Raw genomic sequence first — 25,608 nt, 5'->3', positions numbered from 1 at the left:
CTATGGCTAACCTCCCCCAATAGGGGGAAGACCGCGGAGATGGTCACACAGCCTTGCTTCCCATCTGGAGCTCGGGACTCAGGGCTGCAAGAACTCAAGGGGTCCCTGACAGAGTCCAAGTAGCCCCAAATCCCAGCCAGTCATAGGCAGCCCAACAAACCCGCTGCATGGCTTGCCCTGGTTAGGCAAGCCTGACCTCACCAATGAGCAAGACAGATGGGGTCTGGGTATTGGAGGAAAGGGTGTTGCAGGAAGGAGCCTTTTAAGAACTTAGGGGGAGGAGAAGAAGAGGGTGTGGGAATTAGTGGGATGATATAAGAAGGGAAAAAAGGACACTCATGGTCAAATGCGAAGGAAGGAGTGGAGAGTAGACGAGCTGAAGGATGGAAGAGCGAAAGAGTACTGAAGGATGGAGGAGGATGAGAGTGATACTGGAGGAGATAGGAGCTTGAACAGAGGAAGCAAGACTCAGGTACCCAGAGGTGGAAGCAAGCTAGCCAAGGCCAGTCAGAGGCCAAGAGCGGTCATTGGAGTAACCTACTAAACAGGAACAGTGTGTGGCCTGATCTCTACAGGGGGATAGTGCTCCAAGAGCCCAACAGAAGCCACACAATTACTGGGCAAGATAAAAGTAATATTCAAATATCCATTAATTTATATCATAATCTAGTCTATTAGTTCAATTAATGAAATTTCCCGTTATTTGTTGAGAAAAAGTAGTCTATTTCTTCCAAATTTAGCCAGCCAAAGCAATATTTAGGTAACTTTTGAGTGATTTATGGGTATCTTATTTTCAGATTGGTATATCTTATGGGCACAGAGTACCTTATTTTCAAATTGTTTTAGAAAGGAAGAAATGGGATACCCCAGTTTTAACATATTTGGCATTCTAATAATCATATGAATCCTGAACTTCCTCTAGAAGCTAAAATGTCTTACTAACTGAAGATCATGCATTTTATCACATGAGAAGACGAGTCACCAGTAAATAAAATAACACCAGGAAAAGTTGAAGGCAACAGGGAAGGAGGAAAACCCAAGAAGAGATAGATTGCCTTAGTCAAGGAGCCATAGCTCTCAGTTTGCAGGATCTGAGCAAGGTCCAGTATTCTTTTAGCTTAATGAAAGACCCACCAACAGTGTAAAAAAACTAATTAAAAAAAACAACCAAACCCATTTCCACATTTGCTACCAGTAGTTTTATTTTCAATGGGGATGAGATATACTTACATAGAGTGAGCCAATTTCTAGGTGAGGCCTGGAGATATCTCCAAATTATAGCTGGTCATCAGACTATAAAGATAAGCTCTCTTGGAGAAAATGGCAGTTCTGTAGGGTTGCTGTTACTGTTTCTGCAGTTGTGAAAAATGCCTCAGTGGCCTTCCTAAAGTCCTTAGAACAGTTGTCCTCAACCTTTTTCAGGTCAGGGACCAGGGGGGGAGAGGGAGACCCGGAGACCAGGGGGGGAAGAGGGAGAGCAGCGCTTGCTGTATGGCGCTTACTAATGGGCGCAAACATGCAGGCCTCTTCCCAGTCCCCGGGCCTCCCTCTTCCCTAGGCTCAAGCGATCAGCTGCCGAAGCGGCCGATCGCTCCCAGCGCAGCAACAACAACCACCTTTATTGGCATAAAAATAAGACAAACCAGAATAAAGTCAGTTAGTTGTTATGTTCACGCAGTCTCATAATATTATTCAAAAGGTTAGCAACCTTTTAGCATCAGACCTGTTTAGCAAGATAAGATTTTCCTTAATGAATGTTGATGACCCATTGGGAGCTGTATAATTACTGGACAGTTCGGTCTCCAATTTCTGTGACCAACTCTCTCAGAAATCTAAAAATGTGGCTATATCCGATAACGAACATCCCAGAAGTTGGTTCGACAGGAAGTGCCATGATTTAAAATCTAGATTATGTATTATTTACCACCAGTATCACTGCTCCATGGCATCTTCCTTACCTCCTGAATTTTTTCAATTAAAAAAAGCAGTAAGAACCAAATTTCAGAACTCCACTGAAAAACAATGGGAGTAATTATTCTGGGCCACAACAGCTAACAAAACTGGGCAGTTTTGGGCTCCCGGCGCAGTGGGGGGGGTGGTACTGGACCACGGCCCAGGGGTTGGGGAACACTGCTCTAAAACAGTGGTCCCCAACTTTTTTATCACTGGGGACCACTCAACGCCTTTTACTGAGGCCTGGTGGGGGGGTAGTTTACTTCTCTACTCTCAACCACTGCCCTAGCGCTCTCTCTTCGCTATGGTAATATTTAAACATCCCTTCAAAATAAGATACAGACACGCCACAACAATGAAGTGTGTTGTAAAGGGCTGGGGGGGATGAAGTAAAGGGCCGGGGGGAAGGAGAAGGCGTCCTTCAGGGCCCACCTCCAATTAGTTGAAGGACCACATGTAGTCCGCGGCCCACAGGTTGGGGATCGCTACTCTAGAACAGCGGTCCCCAACCTTCAGCAGTTGCTCAAAAATGTGCACGCGCGGAACTGCCACACATGCACCTTTTGGCCACCAGGTGGCGCTAACCCGCATGCGCAGAGTTGCCGCGCATGCACATTTTGGCCACGAGGGCGCAAACGCGCATGCGCTGCAGTTCTGCGCGTGCACGTTAGTGTCGCTGGCGCGCCGGCTGCCGCACTGGCCTCTTTCCCCCCTCTCGCTGCAGGGGGGGAGGCAGGCGCGGCCACTGGCGGCCTGGTACGATGGCCTTTGCGGCCCGGTACCGGGTCGCGGACCGGGGGTTGGAGACCCCCGCTCTAGAACATTAACTTTAAGTCAAAAACAAGGAGTTCATATTCCTCTCCTGCCTCCCCCTCTGGCATCTAAACACTTTACTTTCATGATTTAAGGTGCAATGGAACAGTTTTTAACTTTCGTGCGGATAACAGCTGTGTAATGGTGGCCAGCGTGCTTTTTCTGCATGCATGCATGCATGGTGATTGAGCGTACAAGAACTGTGCTCTCCGCTTTGGTGATTCAAGTGCCACAGGAATCAAGGGATGGGGGGGGTGATTTTTAAAATGTTTGATTGCATTATAGTGCAAATGCATTATTGTGCAGGGTCAGACCAAAAAAAGGGCATGACCCATGGTGGTCCCACCCACTCTCCTGACGAAAATGCAAAACACATGGTGTGATTGGTCTGACCACATGAGAAAACCACAGATGCATTAAGCCAGGTGCAAATTAAAAGTCAGCATTCAGAATCTGATGTGGTGAAAACATGCTGGCAACTGCCAAATCAATCTATGACATTTATACACTGCTATGGTCCTTGTAGTCCTCATACCATTGCCTTCCGAGCCTCGACTTCTGATTTTCCAGGTATTTCCCAGCACAAGAGTTGACAACCCTATCTTTTTAGTTAGTTTAAATTTTATTGTATTGGCCATCGGCCGTCACAATCATATGAAAACAGGATTGTACAAAAAGATATAACCAAACAAATGGTATGTAACCGTATGCATGAAATGATCAAATCTAAGATAGTATGATCAATAAAATACAGAAATAAGATTGGCATTTTAAGAGAGGACCATCGGACATTCGAAGTGCTGTTTGCATAAATTGGCCCTAGTTTTCCTGGCAGCCAGTGCAAAAAGGGCTACTCTAGTGGAGACATGATCTTGGTCTGACAACCGAAAGGGCAAGGGCAAAAGTTTCCAAATAAATTTGTTTCTCAGTCACCACAGAAAGGACAATACAGGACAATGTGTAGGGTCCTCAATTGCCATATTGCCACAGATACAAAGCCAGTCTGAAACAGGGGAGTGAAGAAATCTGCCCCTTCAGATTGCAGTTGGAATTGCTTGGATCGTCAGATAGATGAATGCCGTCCATAAGGTTGGTATATTGGCTAGATCAGTGGTCTCCAACCACTGGGCTGCGGCTCCCTCTCCCCCCCCCCCCCCGCAGTAAGAAATTTCCCAGGCCGCAAGCAAAGCGGCCGCCAAAGCAGCCGATTCGCTTGCGGCCCGGCAAGCTTCTTTTTGTGAGGGGGGGGAGAGGGAAGCAGGGCTGCTGGCGCAAACGCATATGCGTGGCCGCAAACGGGCATGCGCAGCAGTTTCACACATGCAGCCGTGCATGCTGCAAATGCGCACGTGCGGACCTGCCACGCATACGTGCATGTGCGGCCGCCGGATCGCCCTCCCCCCACACACCGGTCCGCAGCCTTAGATATGTTGCAGACCACTGGGCTAGATAAGCAGATCTGAGGTGGTCCCTTTTAAATAGTTTGAAGAAGGGTGCTACTTTAGATTGAGCAATTGCCCCACTATCAATTACTGTGTCTTTATGATAGAAGATCCAGCCCCTTAGGTCCTTTCCTGATACCTTTCATTTGATCTGTGTATTTTAACAGTTGTTTCTCAAGCAAGAGCACAAAGTAGATTTGTACTTCTTTTATCAGACATTATTTGGTATTTTTGTACCCGGCTGATTTCTCCAAACTGACTTTATCCCAGATAATAATTTTTCTCCAATTTTAGGAAACTGGTAAATCTGAGACAAAACATGTTGAGCAGTGCAGTCATTAGCACAGTTTAGCCTTTCTGAATCTATTGAAGTCAATGGGAGAAATCTGTTTCCCTGAAGTCTAAGCAGAACTTTTACTTTAAAATAGGTTAACAGTCTCAAAGGAGAGCAAAAGATTATTAAGAAAACATTATTTTTTAAGGGAGGGGTCTACTCAGAGTCGTTGCCTTTTAGTTGAAATTTAACCTATATCTCAGTTCAGGCAATTCTGATCCAGTTCCAGAGTTTTAGGTTTTAATATTCTCACTTTGGAGAGGTGGGGTATTTTATTTTTAAACTTTTTATTTCATTTTTAGAAACAGTTTTCTAAATGTTGGCAATGAGAAGAGCAGTCCCTTTAGCACAGGTTGGAATCATACAATCCTGAAGAGGGAACAGATTGAAAGTGCTGTATTTATCACAGTGTGTGCAAATTGGGCAGAGTACGTGAGTTGCCTTTGGGGGGCTTAACCAAACAGTAGAAAATATTACTTGTTACTTATGTACTGACAAATATGTATAGCAGGGTAGACTGAGGACACCAAGACAGGCATAATTTAATCTTTGTTGCAGCTTGGTGTGTGTTGTTGAGCAGTTGCTGAATCTCCCTCAGGCTAGCATAGGTCCCCACCATCAGTCCAGGGGTAGTCAAACTGCGGCCCTCCAGATGTCCATGGACTACAATTCCCAGGAGCCCCTGCCAGCATTTGCTGGCAGGGGCTCCTGGGAATTGTAGTCCATGGACATCTGGAGGGCCGCAGTTTGACTACCCCTGAGTTAGACAAACAGGCTTCATCTACATTTCCTGATACTGCTTTTGAAGGTATTGCTATTTTTTTTAAGTTCTTAAGTCCCCACTCCTCCCCCCACTCCCTGGCAGTGTAGTAAAAAACAGGAACATAATTGCTCACAAATGAGGTATTTGTCCCAATAGAGAATAAATTATAGTGTAGAAATGTTTGGTTTTAGCAAGGGGAGAAAAATACAATAGCAAAGGGAGTGAGTGCAAAAAAGGAGCTTCCAAGTCAATTTGGTGCTAATTTTGTAAACATTGGTATGACATCTCCCCTATAAGCAAAGAGATCATTGAAAATATTTGTAACAATTTGCAAAAGATCACATCACAATCATATATAATTACACAGAAATAGAGTTGCCAATATTAGATTTCTGGTGAAATCACAGTGCAATGCCAGGATCCAGCTGACACAGATTGTAAAGTCTCATGAGTACTAAACCTGGCAGTACTATAGCATCAAGTTTATTGCCATCAGTATACTCCAGCTGACCCATGCTGCTAATTAGAGTGTCATTGGGCTCTGGCTGACTCATAAACTGTATCAGCTGCAGGCTAGTGAATGGTCTGATGCCCTGGATGATTACAGTAAGAGTGGAACAAGAAAATGTGAGGCCAGTGGTACCTTTGAGGCCAACAAATATTTATTCAAGGCATGAGATTTCGTGTGCACGTCTTCAGATAAGCAAGAGTGGAAGTGACTTTGAAAGGAAACCTGGGACTCCCAAATGCCAGTGCTTTCTTGGGGGCTCCCATCATGGCATTTTAAAGTTTTATTCTTTTAGTACTGTCCCTTTTAAATTTTAGTACTGAAAATATTTTACCCTGTTTGTGATTATTCTTTTTTGAAAAAGGTCATTTACATCTTTTACACAACTAGTTAAGTGCTTTGCTTATTTAATGAGTGCTGTGGTTTTGATGGGTCTTGTCACAATCACAGAACAATCCTAATAACACTTTCATGGCAGTAAGTATTGACTGGGTTTAGGATTGCTTTGTTACAGTCCAACAGTGCAATCCTTAGGTCTGTTCAGTAGGATGTATTCCTAGGAAAAGGTTAGGACTTGTAGCACTGTGAGTTTGGTTAGGAGCACATGCATATGCTGCAGGTCAGGAGTATATGAGCCCGTGGAATAAACAGCCTCTAAACTTTGTTTTCATATTCCTTTAAAAATGTGACTGACCTACTAACATGTTGAAGTAACAAAACCATTTGTTTCATAATGAGTGTTATTAATTTTGTAAAATGTTATAATTTTGTTTATGTTTTTAGTGGATGGAATTGGGTTCATATTGACTATCTTGTATTTGTTGATATTGACCATGTTTACGAGGAATGTATCTAACTACATTGGGAATTGTGTTTAATTAAATAGTTTCTTCTTGGAATTTTTCTTGTTCACCTTAAATCTCCCTTTTTCTCATCTGGATTCTTTATTATGAGTAAGCCTAGTTGAACAGTAAATAGCCTGGTAGCAGATGGGTATATTCATGTACACATTAGTATAGGAGGAAGTCGATGTAGGTCAGGTTAAGCTCCCTTTCTGCTGAAAATTATCCTCTACACTAATCACACTTTTGTCATTGATGAGTGCAGAAAAGGCTGACATTTATTGAGATTGACCTTTATTTGTCTTAGGCTAGGAGACCACCAAGGAAGATCAAGGTTGCTATACAGATACAGGAAATGGCAAACCAACTATATATATTATTGTTATTATATATCTCACCCCTCACTTGGAGTCTTGGGCGGCTAACAACATAGTTAAAAATACATCTTGAATGACATTAAACTTTAAAACAGTAAAACATAACTTTAAATTTCTGCTGGAACAGTGGAAACTGTGTGTTCATGGGAACAGTGTGAGGCCCATGATTGCTTGATTATATCTACACTGGCCTCAACCAAAGGCTTGGTGGAAGAGCTCCATCTTACAGGCCCTGAGGGCTGTTCAAGTTCCAACAGGACCCTGATCTCACTTGGGAGCTCATTCCACCTATTTAAGAGCAGACACACTTCTTTGGGGCCAGTGATCACTAGTACCTGGCTGGCCATACATTAGGAAATACAATGGATTTCATCCGCATATTGGTTACAACCAAGCTCAAGACTCCAAACCAGTTTGGTTAGAGGGTGCATAAAGATGTTAAATTACTTTGGGGAGAGAATTGCACTTAATGGAACTCCACAGTGGAGTTCTTATATTTCTTTGCCATGAAAATTACGTCCGTTAGCTCTCGCCCGGCCCAATTGTTTAGGGTGGTTTGGTCTCTCACCACCCTCGAGGAGGGGCGCCAAATTTCTAGAAAATTGGATTTAGGCTGTGAGGCTTTTGCAAGCTTTCTTTGCAGATAAAGTCTTGTTGCTCCGCTGTGATCTCCCTGTTACATTTTACGTTTGTGACTTGATCATGTTTTCTACCATTGGTACCTATGTGGCACCGGATCTGGGAAGACATCATCTTGCAGGATGGGCATGGTTTTCATAGTCAGGAGGAAAAACATATGATCTCTTTGATATGCTAGCAATTCTTTATTTGCTGAATGATTTATGGTGGTTCCAGGCTGCCAGAACCTGTCCCAGATTAGCTGAGACCTTTTTTCATATGTGGGAGGGTAAATTGAAAAGGAGCTGTTATTTCTTTGTCCTTGTGACTGTGGGTGGTAGCATGGCAACACAAAGGATAGCATTCTCTATAAATGTACACCTTTTTGCATCTTCCAGTGAGGAAGGGAATAAGTTGTTCATATTTTTAAGTTCCTAGTTAGGTTAGTAACCTTTTTCTGTTTCATTTCTTTTATTCTATGCCATACCTCTGTAGCCTATATATTCTAGAGTTTTGCCAATAGAATGAAGCATTGGCTTTCCTAATTCCTATCTGCTTACTATGAGTAATGTTACTGAATCAGCCCGTTTGATGCTTCTCCTGGCACCTCACCAGGTGAGGGGACAAAGTTCAACAGGTGATGGGAAAGGCCCCAATGCTCTTGAGAGAGAGGGCTCGGAAGCCCAAGGGATAGTTAATAACACAGTCTTTTCCATCTAGAGAAAGGATTTCTATGCACATGCACGAACGAGGAATAGGAGAGGCGGATGGGTACGGGTGCTGTCATTGATTTTCGTATGAATACGTCTGCCACTGCCACCTGCTTTTCAGAAAAAGAAAGAGGAGAAGGGTTGGTAACACCAGCATTAAAGAGAAGGATAAGAAAGTCATTACAGCAGCTCTGAAGGAGGGATGGAGAGCTACTTTTAATTGCTTGAAGAATGACTGATCACTCCCGAGTGACCTTCTGCACACCCCTCTTCTAGACTGCACAAACCTCATTATATTCTGCTTATCTTTATTTTCTTGGCATGTCTCTCCTAACTTAAAAGGACTTTCTCAGCTCCCATTTTTCACCTTGTAGGCAGGAATTTGCTTTGTTTAGATTAGTTCATTTGGATAAATGTAATTGTACTGAATTATACGCAGGATCTACAAATGGTGGAGCTACATCTAATTATCATTATATTTTTAAGGTTGTAGACATTTGGGCAGGGCTTTTTATGTTTTAAGAAGCTACTTGTGGAGTGCAGTGCCTAATGATTCAGATGCCATATAAATAAATATTATTCCAACTATCATTATTCACAGCAATGCACAGATAAGCTGAATCTGGACAGGAGGTTCCTCTGAGCATGTACAAGCTCTGTGGTTTTTGTTACCAGTAGAATGAGATGGCTAAAGAAACTTAAAAAATGACTGTTATATAAAGTAAGACCAAAAAACGTGGACCAAAACCCTGCTTTCACATCAGAAAGGGCATTATCTTGCTAAGTAGCTTTTTTACTGGTTGCACAGCCGCATGGAAATACCAGGTTGCAAGGGCATCTGGGACTGAGGGAATGTTGCTATGGTTACCTTGCTACCATCATTTAGCTGTATGTAGTAATGATATCTAGTCTTTATGGAATGCTTGATAGTGTTCAAAGCACTTTATGTGCTTTGGGTTAGATCCACAGATGTTCTTGCATGCATAGAAGGAATCTTGTACTCAGAAAAGGAGTTGAATAAGGTTATCTTTGGACCCAGCACCAAGATTTTGAACCAATGTCTGTGTGATCTATAAGGAACTCTAATCCTTACAACCCCTCTGTAAAGTAGGTGAGCATTATCCCCGTATTACAATTTGGCCAAATAAAAACATTTCACATAGATTCAGGTGGGTAGCCATATTGTTCTTAAGCAGCATTACAAAGTTTGAGTCCAGTTGCACCTTTAAGACCAACAAAGTTTATTCAAGGTATAAGCTTACTTGTGTATGTATACTTCCTAAGAGACACTTCAGACATTTCAGTTAGAAAACTGAATGGAAGACCTCTATTTAGAGACCCTTCCTAAGCATCATCTACTCAGAATTGTACATAGATTCATCCATGTGGCATACTTCCAGGAAACTGTTGTTAGGATTGTACTTTCAATCTGTTCAGATACTTTATATCATAACTTTTGGCACATAAGTGATTATATGAGATATGGAGTCCTAGTTTCCGTTTTGATAAATTATGTGTTTGTTTGGTTTTAAATTCTGGAAATAAATCTGTTGTGTAATTTCCACATCTGTGAGCATCAGCTGCGAAGTTCTGCAACAAAGTCTGAACCTCCTATAAATTAAATCTAGAATGTCGCAGGCTAAACTGTTCTATAAAAATATCAAAGCTGCAACTCCTGATAACTTAATGTTCTTTCGCAAACTTTACCATGCAAACTAAGCAAAGCATTTTGTAAAAGAAAAAAAATGGAGTTATATACTTAGTGCAGTTTAAATGGCAGCATAACAGAAATATATTTGTTGCCTTTGCATTCTGCATTTGTCAAGCATCTCAGTATGAACTTGCTATCTATAAATATTTTCTTTTTAAAAAATTCTCATTTTGTTAAATCCTTATTGTTTATAGGGTTGCCAACCTCTGGTTGGGGTTCTTTAATCTCCCAGAGTGACAACTGATCTCCTGACTAGAAAGCTTAGTCATTGTTAGTCATAGCTGGTTTATCCACATGGTATGGCATGTGCTATGTGTCCCTGCCCCCACCAAAAGGGCCATTGACCACCCAGTGATAAGATAAGGAAGCCAGCAGAACTTGAGCGCTTCACAAGCTTTCTACAGTGGCATGCACACACACACACACACACACACACATTTATGATCTGAGCTGACTTGGGGATCAATAACAAGAGCCCAAGTTGGCCACCCACATGCCACACTTCTTTTTTGCTGCCAGAAGCCTGTGTTCTGGTTTGGGAAGCAAATAGTCCAGAGGTCTCCTCATTAGCTAATGTCTTACTCAAGTTCTGCTGTCTCACCTTGCTTCCTTTGTAGTGCTTTACTCTCAATTCCAGCAGTAATGACTAAGGGCTAAATTACATCTAGAAACTGAACAAAAGTTGTATGCTGAAGTGCTGGGGGTTGGAAACAGGATAAATGCCTCCCCAAAGGCATTTGTTTGGATGGTCATTATTTGTGTTGAAGAATTTCCTTTAGTTGTCCTATTGTTTTCCTCTGAATCAGCAAAAGAAAGTGTAGTAAAACGGATAGTAAAGAGTTAACTGGAACATGATTAGGAGTGGAGAAAAACCCAACAACAAGTAACAAGGGCCCTGATCTGGTGCTACAAGGCCCACACATCCTTAAATCAATTACCATGGAGGAATATCTTACATTTAAGCAAAGTGCCTTTCTCATCTGTGCAATGCTCTGGCCAGTGTCCATTTTGATCGTGTCTAACCACCATGCTGTTTGCACACAACGTAGGCAAGCCCAATTCTAAATAGTACCTGGAGAAAGAGTCAGGACAGATGACTCAGCAGTTATTTGTAACTGACTCAGTTTCTCTTCATTACGTCCCTTTCACCACACCCCTGGCAATCTCTGACTTAAATAGCATCTGGAGAAGGAAGAAAGAGTGACTTCTCACATTATGTTCAGGTGAAACTATTCACCTATTAAAATCCCATGTTTTAATGTACTTCCCTGCTTCGTGTAAAAATGGCCTCTCCCCTGTTATTTAACTCTGCTGTCTATGAAGGTAAACCATAATTATGCCTTGTTCTCTTATGAACCTGAACTGTGTAAACACATAATAGCAATCTCACCTTCTGTCAAAGAAGTGGTTTATATCCCCCACTTTTCTCTACCTTAAGGAATATTAAAGCAGCTTACAATCACCTTCCCTTTCTCTCCCCACAGCAGGCTGCTGGTGAGGTAGATGAGGCCGAGAGAGTTCTGAGAGAACTGTAGCTGGTCCAAGGTCACCCAGCTAGCTTAATGTGGAGGAGTGGGGGATCAAGCCTGGTTTTCCAGATTAGAGTCCGCTGCTCTTATCCACTATATCATGCTGGCTCTTAAAGCTAGGAAAGTCAAAGTATAGTACATTGGCTTTTTTCGTTTTGCCTCCCTAGATTAAATATTATTGTTCCGATTCCATTTGGACCAATTTTGTTGTAAATTGACCTGGTGTTGTACAGCGTCACCCTTGGAGTTGGGTTAATAATTCTAGCCTCTGCATCTCTGGGGAGGGGCTGCTGATTAGAAGAGGTACAAGCATAGCTGTGTGGTGTTCAGCACTGGAAAAACCAAGAGCAGGCAGCATTCAGCAAAAAGCATCTCTTACCTCTTCAACTGCAATATCTCCCCCTGCCACCATATCTGCCATACCCTCTGGTTATTGGAATCCCCAGCCCTGCTGGGCCCTTTCTAATTTCATCCTCATGATCCCCTTTACTGCCTGGAGTTCAGCACCAAACTCATAATCTCTGACCAATCACACTGAAATCTCTATCTTCCAGCAACAGTCTTGAGAATCGTATAAAACAATATTTCACTCATAATCCAATGAATCCCACCCCACCCTTTCAGCCTCCATAAGCATTTGAGCCTAGTTAGGGGGAGTCAACCTGATCTTCTCTGTCACAGGAACTCTTAGGCCCCCTTATACCAGGGCCTCAGTGATGGATAGTAGCAAGTGTTTTCTTTGTTGTGGAAAAACTAATATTTTTCAATAGTCCCTTGATGAGACAGAAGTCTAGCTCTCTGTGAGGGCAACAGACAGTCTTTGATTTGTTCTGTCAGGCCTGTGGTTGAGGCCTAGAAACAACATTCCTGTTGTTATTTGCCCTGAGACTACCAGGAAGGGCAGGCTATAAGAATAATGTTGTTGTTGTTGTTGTTGTTTGCTGACCTCCCTATCTACCACCCATCCAACTAAATTCCATTTGAGCAAATATTTTATGACTCTTCTTTTATGGCTTTGAATCAACTGGTTTAATTATTTAATATTTAATTATTATTTTTTAAAATAACAAAACTCTTAATGTTTAATTGTATTTTTACTACTTCTGTAAGCTGCCCTGAGCTTGAGCAAAAATAAATAATTGTTGCTATTCCACTAACAAGGTGTATACTCTGTGAATGGTGTACTAAAATAAATACAATGGTTCTAGTGATACCAGTCCAGTTGTCCATCTTCTCTGAGCATCGGACATGTCCTTTATTTCCTGTGCTGTATGCCTCTAATGTCTAATTTCTTTCAGGTGCATCAAGAAATGTCAATCTCAGAGAGTTACAGCTGAACCCTAAGCAAAGTAGATCTCTAAGGGTGCATAAGGGTGCAATAAGGGTGCATAAGGGTGCAATTTGGTGAGGAGCAAATGTAAAGTAAAGGAGGCAATAGGCCCGCTGTTGGATGCGGATGGACAAACTCTAACGAAAGATGCAGAGAAAGCAGAAAGGCTTAGTGCCTATTTTACATCTGTTTTTTCCCACAGGTCAAAGTGTTTAGGCACATCTAGAGATGGCTGTAGCCAAAGGATAGTGTCTGGGTGGCAGGTTAACATGGATAGAGAGGTTGTCGAGAGGCATTTAGCTGCACTGGATGAGTTCAAATCCCCTGGTCCAGATGAAATGCACCCGAGAGTACTCAAAGAACTTTCCAGAGAACTTGCACAACCCTTGTCCATCATCTTTGGAACCTCTTTAAGGACTGGAGATGTCCCGGAGGACTGGAAAAGAGCAAACGTTATTCCGATCTTCAAAAAAGGGAGGAAGGATGACCCGGGAAACTACAGACCAGTGAGTCTGACCTCTGTTGTGGGGAAGATAATGGAGCAGATATTAAAGGGAGCGATCTGCAAACATCTGGAGGACAATTTGGTGATCCAAGGAAGTCAGCATGGATTTGTCTCCAACAGGTCCTGCCAGACCAACCTAGTTTCCTTTTTTGACCAAGTAACAGGTTTGCTGGATCGGGGAAATTCGGTTGATGTCATTTACTTGGATTTTAGTAAAGCTTTTGACAAGGTTCCCCATGATGTTCTGATGGATAAGTTGAAGGACTGCAATCTGGATTTTCAGATCGTTAGGTGGATAGGGAATTGGTTAGAGAACCGCACTCAAAGAGTTGTTGTCAATGGTGTTTCATCAGACTGGAGAGAGGTGAGTAGCGGGGTACCTCAGGGTTCGGTGCTCGGCCCGGTACTTTTTAACATATTTATTAATGATCTAGATGAGGGGGTGGAGGGAGTACTCATCAAGTTTGCAGATGACACCAAATTGGGAGGACTGGCAAATACTCCGGAAGATAGAGACAGAGTTCAACGAGATCTGAACACAATGGAAAAATGGGCAAATGAGAACAAGATGCAATTTAATAAAGATAAGTGTAAAGTTCTGCATCTGGGTCAGAAAAATGAAAAGCATGCCTACTGGATGGGGGATATGCTTCTAGGTAGCACTGTGTGTGAACGAGACCTTGGGGTACTTGTGGATTGTAAACTAAACATGAGCAGGCAGTGTGATGCAGCGGTAAAAAAGGCAAATGCCATTTTGGGCTGTATCAACAGAGGCATCACATCAAAATCACAAGATGTCATAGTCCCATTGTATACGGCGCTGGTCAGACCACACCTGGAGTACTGTGTGCAGTTCTGGAGGCCTCACTTCAAGAAGGACATCGATCAAATTGAAAGGGTACAGGGGAGAGCGACGAAGATGATCTGGGGCCAAGAGACCAAGCCCTATGAAGATAGGTTGAGGGACTTGGGAATGTTCAGCCTGGAGAAAAGGAGGTTGAGAGGGGACATGATAGCCCTCTTTAAGTATTTGAAAGGTTGTCACTTGGAGGAGGGCAGGATGCTGTTTCTGCTGGCTGCAGAGGCGAGGACACGCAGTAATGGTTTTAAACTTCAAGTACAACGATATAGGCTAGATATCAGGAAAAAGTTTTTCACAGAGTAGTTCAGCAGTGGAATAGGCTGCCTAAGGAGGTGGTGAGCTCCCCCTCACTGGAAGTCTTCAAGCAAAGGTTGGATACACACTTTTCTTGGATGCTTTAGGATGCTTAGGGCTAATCCTGCGTTGAGCAGGGGGTTGGACTAGATGGCCTGTATGGCCCCTTCCAACTCTATGATTCTATGATTCTATAACTTTATTTAGGGTAACACTGTTAGTCTGCTGAGTAGACAAGGGTAGTTGGAGGACTTGCACATATTCCATGGCATTGATTTAACAACAGCTTTCAGACTTAACTGCAGACCCTGTCTTTTTCAGTTCAGGAGCACGTTTTGTCATGGTGTGTATTGTTGCTGTTTGGGGATATTAAACTCCCACCAGGTATTTCTGTGCAAACCAGGTTCACTAGATCACATCCACAGTGTGAAGGATCATATTCACACGCACAGTTGCATCCAACTATACAGTCCATATATCACTGGAATCCACAAAGGCACCACAAGGCACCAAGCCAGACCAAGTTCAAGACAGAGTATGGGCCTGTCTTGAATCAGGCAGGATTTAAAAGGTCCACTTCAGAATATATCTGTTATGATTTGTGGAATGCTGTACGCAGCGCTTGAAACATGTTGCTGCCTATTTACTCCTGGAACTAATGTAGGAAATGTCACATTTTGTTCTTAGCATATTTAACATAACCTACAGAAAACAGTCAGCTTTAATGATTCACTGGATGCAGGGGATACTATCTCAACCCGTCCTGGATATAAATTGTTTGCTCATGTTAAGTTTTCCTGGTTGATTCTACAGGCTGTTTGTGTATGGATAAAATTACCTTTGCAAATACTACCAAAAAGGTCTACAGATTTGGTGGAAACCTCATTCCATGAAAATGCATGTGCATTTTATTAGAATCTGTGCATTTAATCAAAGCCCACACCAGAAATGTGTGTTTCCTTGCTATTTGCAGAAGCCTATGCCTAACATGAACTATGCCAAGGCAGGGGCACTGCAAATAGGAATTTTATTATATTGGGAGTATGAATGAAATCAGAGCTTACTTATCATTCAAATAAGTAAAGTCATGAAATTATTCCAGAAGGGGTGTGTGTGTGTGTGTGTGAGAGAGAGAGAGAGAGAGAGAGTGAACTGGGCTATACAGTTGCACAATACTTGTGGAAACCTTCCTTCTGGAAAGCTTGTCTTATACTTTAATTAAAAATGGGGTTGTGGGGGGGAGCTTGTCTAATTTCTTTTTATTTTCAGAATAATGAGCCTGTGTTAAGTGAGCAATTATTTTTTGTAATGTGTTTCTCCAATGGTTTTGTATATCTGGCCAGTCAATCGGGTATAATTATTGCTCTCAAGGAAGGAAGGTGTATTGTACATCTCTTTTGTTTACCTGCCCTAGAATGATGCAATTGTAAAAAAGCATTAACAGCAAGCTGGCATTTTGACTACAGCAGTATTAATGGAATAGGGCCCCTATTACCAATGATTCAGTCATCTGTCAGCCTGATAAATGGATTAGTGTAAGAGGTATTCCACTGGGGAAATGTAGCCCATAGGGCTTCCAGCTAATTATATTTAAGTTGTTTAGTACTGCTGGGAAGCCGCATCCAGGCAATTGCTGAAAGCTTTGATGCAACGTGCCCCATTAGAGCTTGTGTTCAGAAACTCATTATCCTTTCAGGCTTGCGTTGGATAGATTCTAGGAAGCTGACGTGAAATGGAGAGCCCAGAAGACATTTTAATTCAGCTTCTGAACCATTTCCTGATTCAGCAACTGTATGATTTTTTTCCATACTTGCACGCAAAGGGTGATTATGCTTTTATATACAATTCCGTTTTATGAATGTGTACTTGTGTATGTACATACCCATCCTTTTATTTAATTCTGAAAGTCTCCTAAGCGTCTTTAAAATTTTGACTTTAATGTGCTTCTTCTTGGTCTGCTCTTTAAAACCGCTCAGAAATTACAGCAGCTTTGGAGACAGCTCTGTGTCAGCCACATGCACAGACCACGTTGTACATCATTGGACTGTATTTAGTTCCTGTGCTTGGTTTCAGGAGCAGTTCAGTTTTTTCCTGCGTATCTCAAATGGGTGTGAGTCTCGAATATGAGGTCCAGGTTCTAATTCCCACTCTGGCCATGGAGGTTTGCTGTGTGTCCTTGGGCAAGTCACACATGCCTAGCCCAGCCCGCATTCACAGAATCGCTGTGAGGATAAAACAGAGGGAAAGAAAAAAATGTCTAAGCCACTTTGGGTCCACATTGCGGAGAAGGGCAGGCTATAAAGAAATTTTTAAAAATCAATTCCAAGCATAGGCAATGAGTAATTTAGTTAATCTGCCTTTCCTTTTTGTATGGACACTTGTTTTTAATTGTTAATGTAATTCAGAAATGATCCACTTGGATTTTTAAAAAATCTTTTAACGATTCTGTTAACAGGGCTTATAAAATTCTGCATGGAAGGCGTGTTGAGTATCACACTAGAGGTCTTTGGCAGCTGTGAATGGGTTCCCCCCTATTCATAGTTGTTCCATCACAATAGGGCTGTCGATCACCTGTTGCCTTAGATAACCAGCTGGTCTAATGACTAATTTTTCCTGCCTCTTCCCTAGAATAGACCAGTGGCAGGTGTAGTTCTCATGTTGGCTTTAAGAGATAGTACCCTTGGGGAATGCCCTTTTCTCCTGGATCTTTTTGCCTTCCCTTCATTCTTTCCATTCTGCTTTTCCCAGCTATGTACTTGATTCCCTTGCTATCCTTCCTAGGATCTTACTGCCTTTCTTGCTGCTTGGCAGATTAACTCCCTGTCCATACTGCCAAAGCCTTACTGCAATGATAACCCATTTTCTTTTTTATCCTTGCCTTCTGACTACTTGTTCGCCTTATTCTTGGGATTAGTTTATTGTTTCATCTATTCGGTGACAGTCTTTTTGTAAAAAATCTATGCAAACACACCCTGCCAAAACAATGCCTTTAAAAATAAATTAAGCAGTACCTAAATATTACAGCAAGACCCTCGTGACTTATTTGAGGCTAAATGACTGTTTTTATTGTGTATACATTATGGAATATCGCCCTATGTTCTACCATGCAATAAAGTCAATTAAGTTTTCACAGGACCAAGGAGAAATTTCCATTAATTGCCTAACTCTCACTGAGCTCCCCTTCAATTTTGTGGCTGGGTCAGCAAACCCTCATATTTCTCAAAATGGGCATCTGAAGTGGGGGGAAAGACTCAGGGGAAATTGCTGCCACTTTGTAAATGTTCGATACTGCATGGCTGGAGACAAACCATTGTTTTATCCGTTCTTATTTGAGATATATGAATATTTCTTTCCTTGTAAGCTTCTTTGTATCATTTTAGGAGAAGGGAATTAAAAATAAAAAATCTAAGAAATTGTGCTAGTTTTGGCAATTTCCCATTTCTGGAGCTATGGATAGTTCTTGGATTCTACAGGGCCTTGTTGGTACACTTCATTGTTCAGATACTCCTAATTAAATTGAAATCAGTGAGCAGAAATTTTCCTGACAGTTAGCTTGCTTAGCAGATGGGACTGAGTTTCTAATAACTTGAGCAGCATGATTTCAATAACAACCATCAAACCAGCCTGTATAGCCATTGTTCTTAGTTAAAAGCATAACAGGAGTTAGAGACCCTATGAGCTTTTCTGCTGGCAGAAGCAGAAGAACAGGACAGTTGTAAGTGGACATTAACCCACCCAAGTGGGACAGATATATATTGAGAAGGGGCACTGGGCAAAACACTCCTTAAGTATCTCTTTCACCGTCCAAAAGTTTCTTTAATCAGTTTTTATGACTCGAGGCCAGTGTGGTGTATAGAAGTGGGAGCCAGATTAGAACTGGAGGGACACAAGTTCAAATTCCTACCCAACCTTAAAGCTCTTGGGCCTGTCATATTCTCTCAGCCTGTTTCACAGCTCTTTAATGGCAGAATGGCATAAAATTGTGATGGTTGCGTAAAGAATTGTGTAGTGACAATTTAACTGACCATGGATCTACTAGCTAATAGTTAAGTTTCTATGTACTGTGAATACATCCCAGGATTGGTCCAATCTGCAGGTTCATCTGTGATGCATGATAATGACTTGTGCATCTGGAATTGTTCCTAGATTAACAGTTATGTTTGTCAGTTGGCCATAAATATAAAATTAGAAGGACAATAAAATCTACTTAATATGAAAATAAATGTTGCCTTTGGTAAAATGTAGATGGTTGCCACTTTAATTAAAAGTCACTGGGGGGGGGAAGGCATTATTTATCATTATTTCTCTTTGGGAAAATTTGTAGATGTAGCACATTTAAAGAACATTAAATGTGCATCCGCACAATATTTGGAACAATTTGCAGCTCCAGCAAACATATATACTCTCATGTTTGATTTGCTTTAGCCAGCTTGGCATAGCGGTTAGGAGTACGGACTTCTAATCTGGCGAGCTGGGTCTGATTCCCTGCTTCCTCCTCCACAGCCAGCTGGGTGACCTTGGGCTCACCACAGCACTGATAAAGCTGTTCTGACCTACCTCACAGGGTGTCTGTTGTGGGTAAAGGAAAGAGAAAGTGATTGTAAGCCACTTTGGGTAGAGAAAAGCAGCATATAAGAACCAACTCTTCTTATTCTAATAAAATCAACGATAAACCCTGAAAACAGAAATAGTGTTAAATTTTTAGAGACTACTTAGTTTTGTTCCCAGATGCTGGTAATTTATTTGCATTTAATCAGGATGAGGCTGCAGACCGATAAATGCATGGAAGTATATTCCATTGAATTCAGTGGTTACTTGCTTTGCATGGCCTGTAATCCCATGATTTTTAAACAGTAAACTACAGAATTATGGTAGCCATAACAAAGTTCAGCAGAAGACAAAAATGGTCTGGGTAGTAATTTATCTCTGTGATTTGCTTTGTGAGCCCTGCCTCAACCTTTCCTATGCCCCTTGGATCCAGGGTGAGCCACTGTGCTGTGGCTCCTTTCATTCCTGGGGTAACCGGAAAGTCCCTGGGCCACATAGGAGGAACCTACACTGTATCTCCTCCTGAGATTAAAGAACAGCTGAGGAAAATGAGAAGAAGCCAGAGAATGGACCTTTGCTAAATATCCTGGAGCTTCTTGGTGTTACTGTGGATGTGCAGCGCAAAGTCATGCATGATTTTCATAGCGGAATGCAACACAAGAATTGGCCATAGATGCTGAACTTTAGTTTCACCACTTGGCTATACTAGAGAACCTCTATGAACAATCATAGCTTGATGGCTTTGTTACCAAATAGGCATTCTTCAAAAGGTGGCATTGTGTAAAAATCCAGCAATTCTGCTTAAATGATGCTGTCATGTGATATTAATGAGTATTGAACTGAAGGAGAAAGGGTTGGGCATATTTGAGTGCAACCTTGATCTGACTTCAGGTGTTGCCCTCTCGTTCTAGATTTCTCCTCAGTCAAACGTAGAGATCTCCATGGTAACTCAAACCCCCAGACTCTTCTCACCAGCCTGCAAGAAGCAGTTTTCAACAGCTCAGAGGTCTCACGACCAGGTAAGCAGATCCATAGAAGAACTGGATATACTTGTAATTTGCATTTTTACCCTTCCTTATTATACGGAAGACAGAATGTAACACTTCGTTTCCTCCCATAACTTTTTCATTTAACACAGTCCTAAATTAGAACTACTGTCTCAGAGAGTATTAGAAACATAAGTGACGAAGGGAAGAATTCACCTTTAAATATTAGCATAAAAAGCTGAAAATTTAAATTACTTGGTAATTGTATGTAATTCAGCAGTATAAGAATGTATGTTGTCATTGGCTCTCCTGGCATATGGCAGATAATGGATCTTGTCCTATCTTTTTTTATATAAAAGAAAGCAATGTTATTGTGGATTGTTGAACAGATAACTTAGTAAGAAACAAGCTGCAGCTCTTTTGAAGGAGGTAAATTATTTCCCAATTTTCCATTTAAAATAAACAATAGTGGGACAGCAGTATAGATTGCCATGTCTCTGTGTTTAAAAGGAATAACTGGGGCATAATAGTCACACCCTGTTCACAATAGATAGAGCCTCATACATTTTATTCTTTAATGCTTTAAGAGATGTGAAATACTGTACAAGAAGTTGTCCTATTTTTCTGGCCTTAACAAGTTCAAGCAGTCAGTAGATTGAACCTTTTTGTGTATTTTAAGCATAAACAGGTATTGGCAGACTTGTATTGAGGAACCAAACAAGCCTTAATGCCAATAAAGTTCCTACAGACTGAATGTCAGGCAAGAATCTGGATTCATCAGATTGTCAGTTGTTCTAGTTCTGGCAAGGGTTACATTTGGGCCAGGTTATTTCCCAGTGTTCTAGCCTTCACTTGGGGTTCATAAGATGAGGCCAAACAGATGTCTGAAAGAAAGAGAATAGCTGGCTGTCTCTGCACCTTTTGACTCCATCTTTAATCTTTAAAGTAATGTGGACCTCCTCTTATTTAAATTACATTGATAGAAATTTTATTCCATTGGGTGGATCCAGAGTGTCATTTAAGTAAGCAGATAGCCACTTTTGTGAATGTGCCTTTTTAATAGATTCTGCTTTTATTGAACTCCATTCTGTTCATAAGGGCCCATCATCCCACGGGTCTATTATGTGCTGTAGCAAGAAGAGAGAGGCAGGAAAGGAGCAGAATTTTGTTCTTGGTCTTTGGTATCTAACCCAATGTCTCTTTCTTTTTTAATTGCTGCTGTTACTCCTGATGCAAGGGTTGTTGTTGAACTGCCAGTATTCCTGTCACATTTGCAGATTTCATGGTAGCATCTTTTGAAGGCTTTATGGGTGGATGATTCTTTTAGGTGTGGTTAAAAGATAAAGGTAAAGGTATCCCCTGTGCAAGCACCGAGTCATGTCTGACCCTTGGGGTGACGCCCTCTAGCGTTTTCATGGCAGACTCAATACGGGGTGGTTTGCCAGTGCCTTCCCCAGTCATTACCGTTTACCCCCCAGCAAGCTGGGTACTCATTTTACCGACCTCGAAAGGATGGAAGGCTGTCAACTTTCAGCCGGCTGCTGGGATTGAACTCCCAGCCTCATGGGCAGAGCTTTCAGACTGCATGTCTGCTGCCTTACCACTGTGCGCAACAAGAGGCTCTTAGGTGTGGTTACTCATTGATAAAAATATTATGACTGTTCTAAATAGTGATAGATTCAAATGGGTGGACGTGTTGGTCTGAAGTAGCACAATAAAATCAGAGTCCAGTAGCACCTTTAAGACCAACAAAGTTTCATTCAAGGCGTGAGCTTTCGAATGCAAGCACTGTTCCTCAGACTTTCTTTCTTGGATCCAACAGCCAAGACACAGGGTTAATGTCATGATGTCATCAACCCTGTGTCTTGGCTGCTTGGATCCAAGAAAGGAAATTCTTAGTCTGAGGAAGAGTGCTTGCTTTCGAAATAAATCTTTGTTGGCCTTAAAGGTGCTACTGGACTCTGATTTTATTGTGTTCTAAATAGTGTTATTTTACTTATTTTATTTTTCTTAACTTAACTAGGAACCTGCCCTTGTGAAATCTGTTTGTCAATACATATCTTCTTCTTAAAATAAATCAGAACACCTGATTGTCAAAAACATATAGCACTGGGATTTCAATTAGTCTCATTAAGGAGTCAGCAAGTTATACCCGCGTACTTTTCCTCAAGCAGCATTTTTGGATGCTGCTACAAGTATATGGTGATTAGATAAAGGCCTGCAGCTCATCACATATTGTTCCTTGTGGAATAAGAACAAGAGGCTTCCTCAGTGGAACAGGCTTCCTCAGGAGGGGGTGGGTTTTCCATCTTTGGAAATTTTTAAACAGAGGCTAGATAGCCATCTGACGGAGAGGCTGATTCTCTGAATGCTCAAGGGATTGGCAGGTTACAGTAGATGAGCGATTGGGATGTGAGTGTCCTGCATAGTGCAGGGGGTTGGACTAGATGACCCATGAGGCCCCTTCCCACTCTATTATTCTATGATTCTATGATTCTAAGTTTGATCAGAAGTCTTTAGCTAACAATGATGTTTACTTTCTGGGACTATTAGTCAGGCATTCATCTGTCGGAACTATGCCTCTGCCTGGTTTTTCTGTGTTCTCTACTCTTGATAACCTTGGTCCCCTAGCAATTTCATGTTTTGGTGGTGACTGCTGCCCCTGAGCCTCCTGGGCTTTTGACTTGGAAGCCACAGCTCACTGCAAGTTTATTGACTGTCTCTGGGGTTCAGAAGGCCCAGACAACATGGGGTTTGTCAGGTTTTGTCATCTATAGTGTTCTCAGCCTCTAATGAAGAATTGTCAGGTTCCAATACCTTAAGTCCTAGGTCAGACTTTCAACTCACTAGTAAAACTGTTGTCAGGATTAAGTTCCAGTGTATTAACCCACATCCACTCCAGAACTGCCTCCAGGAACTGGTTCAGGGTTTCTAAAGCTTCCCAGGAATGGTTAGAAGTGCAAGTTACAGCTGACTGCCATCAACACATTGGTGACAACCCAGCCCATATCTCCGGATGACCTTACAGATTGGCTCCGAACATGGAAGGCCTGCCAGGATCAAAGAGCAATTTGGGGATCTCATCAATCACTACAGTGGGGAGAAGGACAAGCAGGATGATACACAGCCTGGTTGCAGGAAGGAAGCTGAACAGCACATTGATGACTGGGGCAGGGCTCACCCAGAACACAGGAGTGGCAGAGGCAACAGGAAACTCAGCATCAGTACTTGTACTGCTGAGGGCTGATCTGACCTTACATAGCCTCCACCAAAGAATGATAAGCTAGGAAGGGGAGACAGCCTAATTGTATGGGGGGAAGAGGGAATGGCATGACAAGCAACCTAAGGTAGGGGGAAACTGTGATGCAGCAGGAGAAATAAAAAGAGTTCTGGTTGCTAGTCCATGGAGGAGAAATAACAGTGTCTCGAAAGCAGTCGGGATAGACACACGAGGTCTCAACCACATCCAATGATGGATGGGAGGAGGCAGATCAAGTGTGTGCAGAACCCCCTTCCCTATTTTTTGGAGGGTCTGACAAGGAACTCTTAAAGGGGAGCAACAGTAACAGAAGGCACTGTGCCATGGGAGTGGGGAATCAAACCTGGTTCTCTAGATTAGAGACTCTTGAGGGTCCCCAAAAGCCAAGGGACTGAACTTAAGTCCCCCGGTATCACCTTCTGAAATCTTCCATCCAGGTAGAACTATCACAAAATGGTGCCTTGCAGTCCCAGTCCTGAGAGGAATCCAGAAAGATATCATGAGCATTGGTATCAAAAGCTGCTGAGAGGTTCACAAAAATTAGGGGTCATGCTCATTCCAACATTTCCTGTCACAGGAGTGTGCTGTCAGAGTGATCATAACCTGGCTGAAAACAGATTGGAAACAATCCAAAGCATCCACTTCTTCCAGGAATCCCTGAAGGAATCTCACTGAATCATCTTGCTCAAGAATGGTGCATCTCAGACTGGCTGATAGTTTCTGAAATCTCCCATGTACAGGGCAGGCTTCTTTAGTCGTGGATAGCCTGTTTCATAAGAGGGCATTACCTAGCTCAGCCTCATTCAGCCAGCTGTCTCCATGGCAGATTTAAGTATTCAGGAAGGACTAAAATCATACAAACACATGCTATGCCTCAGACTGCCAAGGATCCTGTCCACATCATTAAATGACATAAACTGAAAAGCATCTCAAACATGTGAACATTCTAAAATCAGAGTCCAGTAGCACCTTTAAGACCAACAAAGATTTATTCACGGCGTGAGCTTTCGAGTACAAGCACTGTTCCTCAGACGATGAACTGACCATCATGACAGTAGGAATATATACACTCTGACTGTGTCACTGCTAACATAGAGGCCACAGTGGTATGGAGAGAGATTTTATCTGCAAAGCACTGAGTAAAATAATCATGGTGACCCACAGAGCAGTCCATCCCAGCAGGCCTCTTACCAACTGGAACAGCTCTGCTAGCTTACACAATGGTGGTTGGAAAGTATTTTTAATTGCCACAATCACCACCATGGAATGTGTTTCTAAAATGAATGTTAGAGTTTTAGCCTTTGTCATTTTGGATTCATATCTAATAATTGTCCATTGGTGCTCTATCCACCTTTCTTGTTTTTCATTGCTTGTATCACTCATTAAACAAAGGAGCTAACTGGGCACCTGAGGGTGATCTTGTTAAACCACCCAGGTCATTTCTTCATACTGGGGGTCAACTAGGTCATTGACAGGAGCACTAACCCTATCAAAAGGGAAATCCCCTAATACCATAAGAAAGCCAATCATTTAATAGATCTCAACCCCTACAGGGTTCAGATATCCTGCTTTTAATGTGTTGGCTCTGGGGAACTCATGTTCCTTTCAGCCACACAGAATCTACATGGAAGAGCTTCTTTAAAAGACAGAGAGAGCCATCAAATGGACTGGGGATAGTACCAAGGGCTTCTGCTTCCTTCTCCAATCTATTTTCCACACACGAAAACCATGCTGGAGGAAATTATTTCCTGTGTTACTGCTCCATCTGCATAGATGCTCCAAAGTCGAGGAAATAACCCCTCCCAGTATGGTTTTCATGAGAGAAAATGTCTTTGGTGAAGCAGGAACACTTCCTTCCCCCACGATACCATTCTGAGGCCATCTGGCCTCTTCCCCCCCCCCCCCCCTTTTAGAAGGTGTTCTCCACAGCCGCTACCTGATTGTGGGGAATGTAAGTTGAGAAACAGAAATGTTTAGTTTAGTTTGGTTTTAAGGCTTAACTCAAGCAAATAATGATGTGTTCACAGCAAAGGGATTATCATCAGTTTCTCCATCCTCATCATATTTGCATCATTTCAAGAGGTTTCAAAATGGGGTTAGATATCGGTTACCCAGAAGCTGGCCTCCCTAGGTAAAGAAGCTTCAAAAAGAAAAATGCCAAAGTAGGGGGGCAGTTGAAAAAGATAGTTGAGCAATGCTTTATTAAAGAGAAACAGTCATGATC

The 25,608-nt window shown here is 42.2% G+C and overlaps 1 protein-coding gene across 14 annotated transcripts in view; it reads left to right on the top strand.

The window, feature by feature from the left end:
- Nucleotides 1–25,608, top strand: part of TBL1X (transducin beta like 1 X-linked) — a 202,103-nt gene that overhangs the window by 124,677 nt on the left and 51,818 nt on the right. For 9 of the 14 annotated variants that reach the window (XM_077343283.1, XM_077343282.1, XM_077343288.1 and 6 more), the window contains one exon: nucleotides 20,051–20,158. The exons of the other annotated variants lie outside the window; for them this stretch is intronic. The gene's annotated coding sequence lies outside the window, so the exon portion shown is untranslated. The remainder of the gene's footprint in view (nucleotides 1–20,050; nucleotides 20,159–25,608) is intronic. 14 annotated transcript variants of the gene reach the window in all.

The sequence above is a fragment of the Paroedura picta genome, chromosome 6 (genome assembly GCF_049243985.1).
Source record: "Paroedura picta isolate Pp20150507F chromosome 6, Ppicta_v3.0, whole genome shotgun sequence".
NCBI lineage: Eukaryota > Metazoa > Chordata > Lepidosauria > Squamata > Gekkonidae > Paroedura > Paroedura picta.
This window is presented reverse-complemented; position numbering and strand designations above follow the sequence as displayed.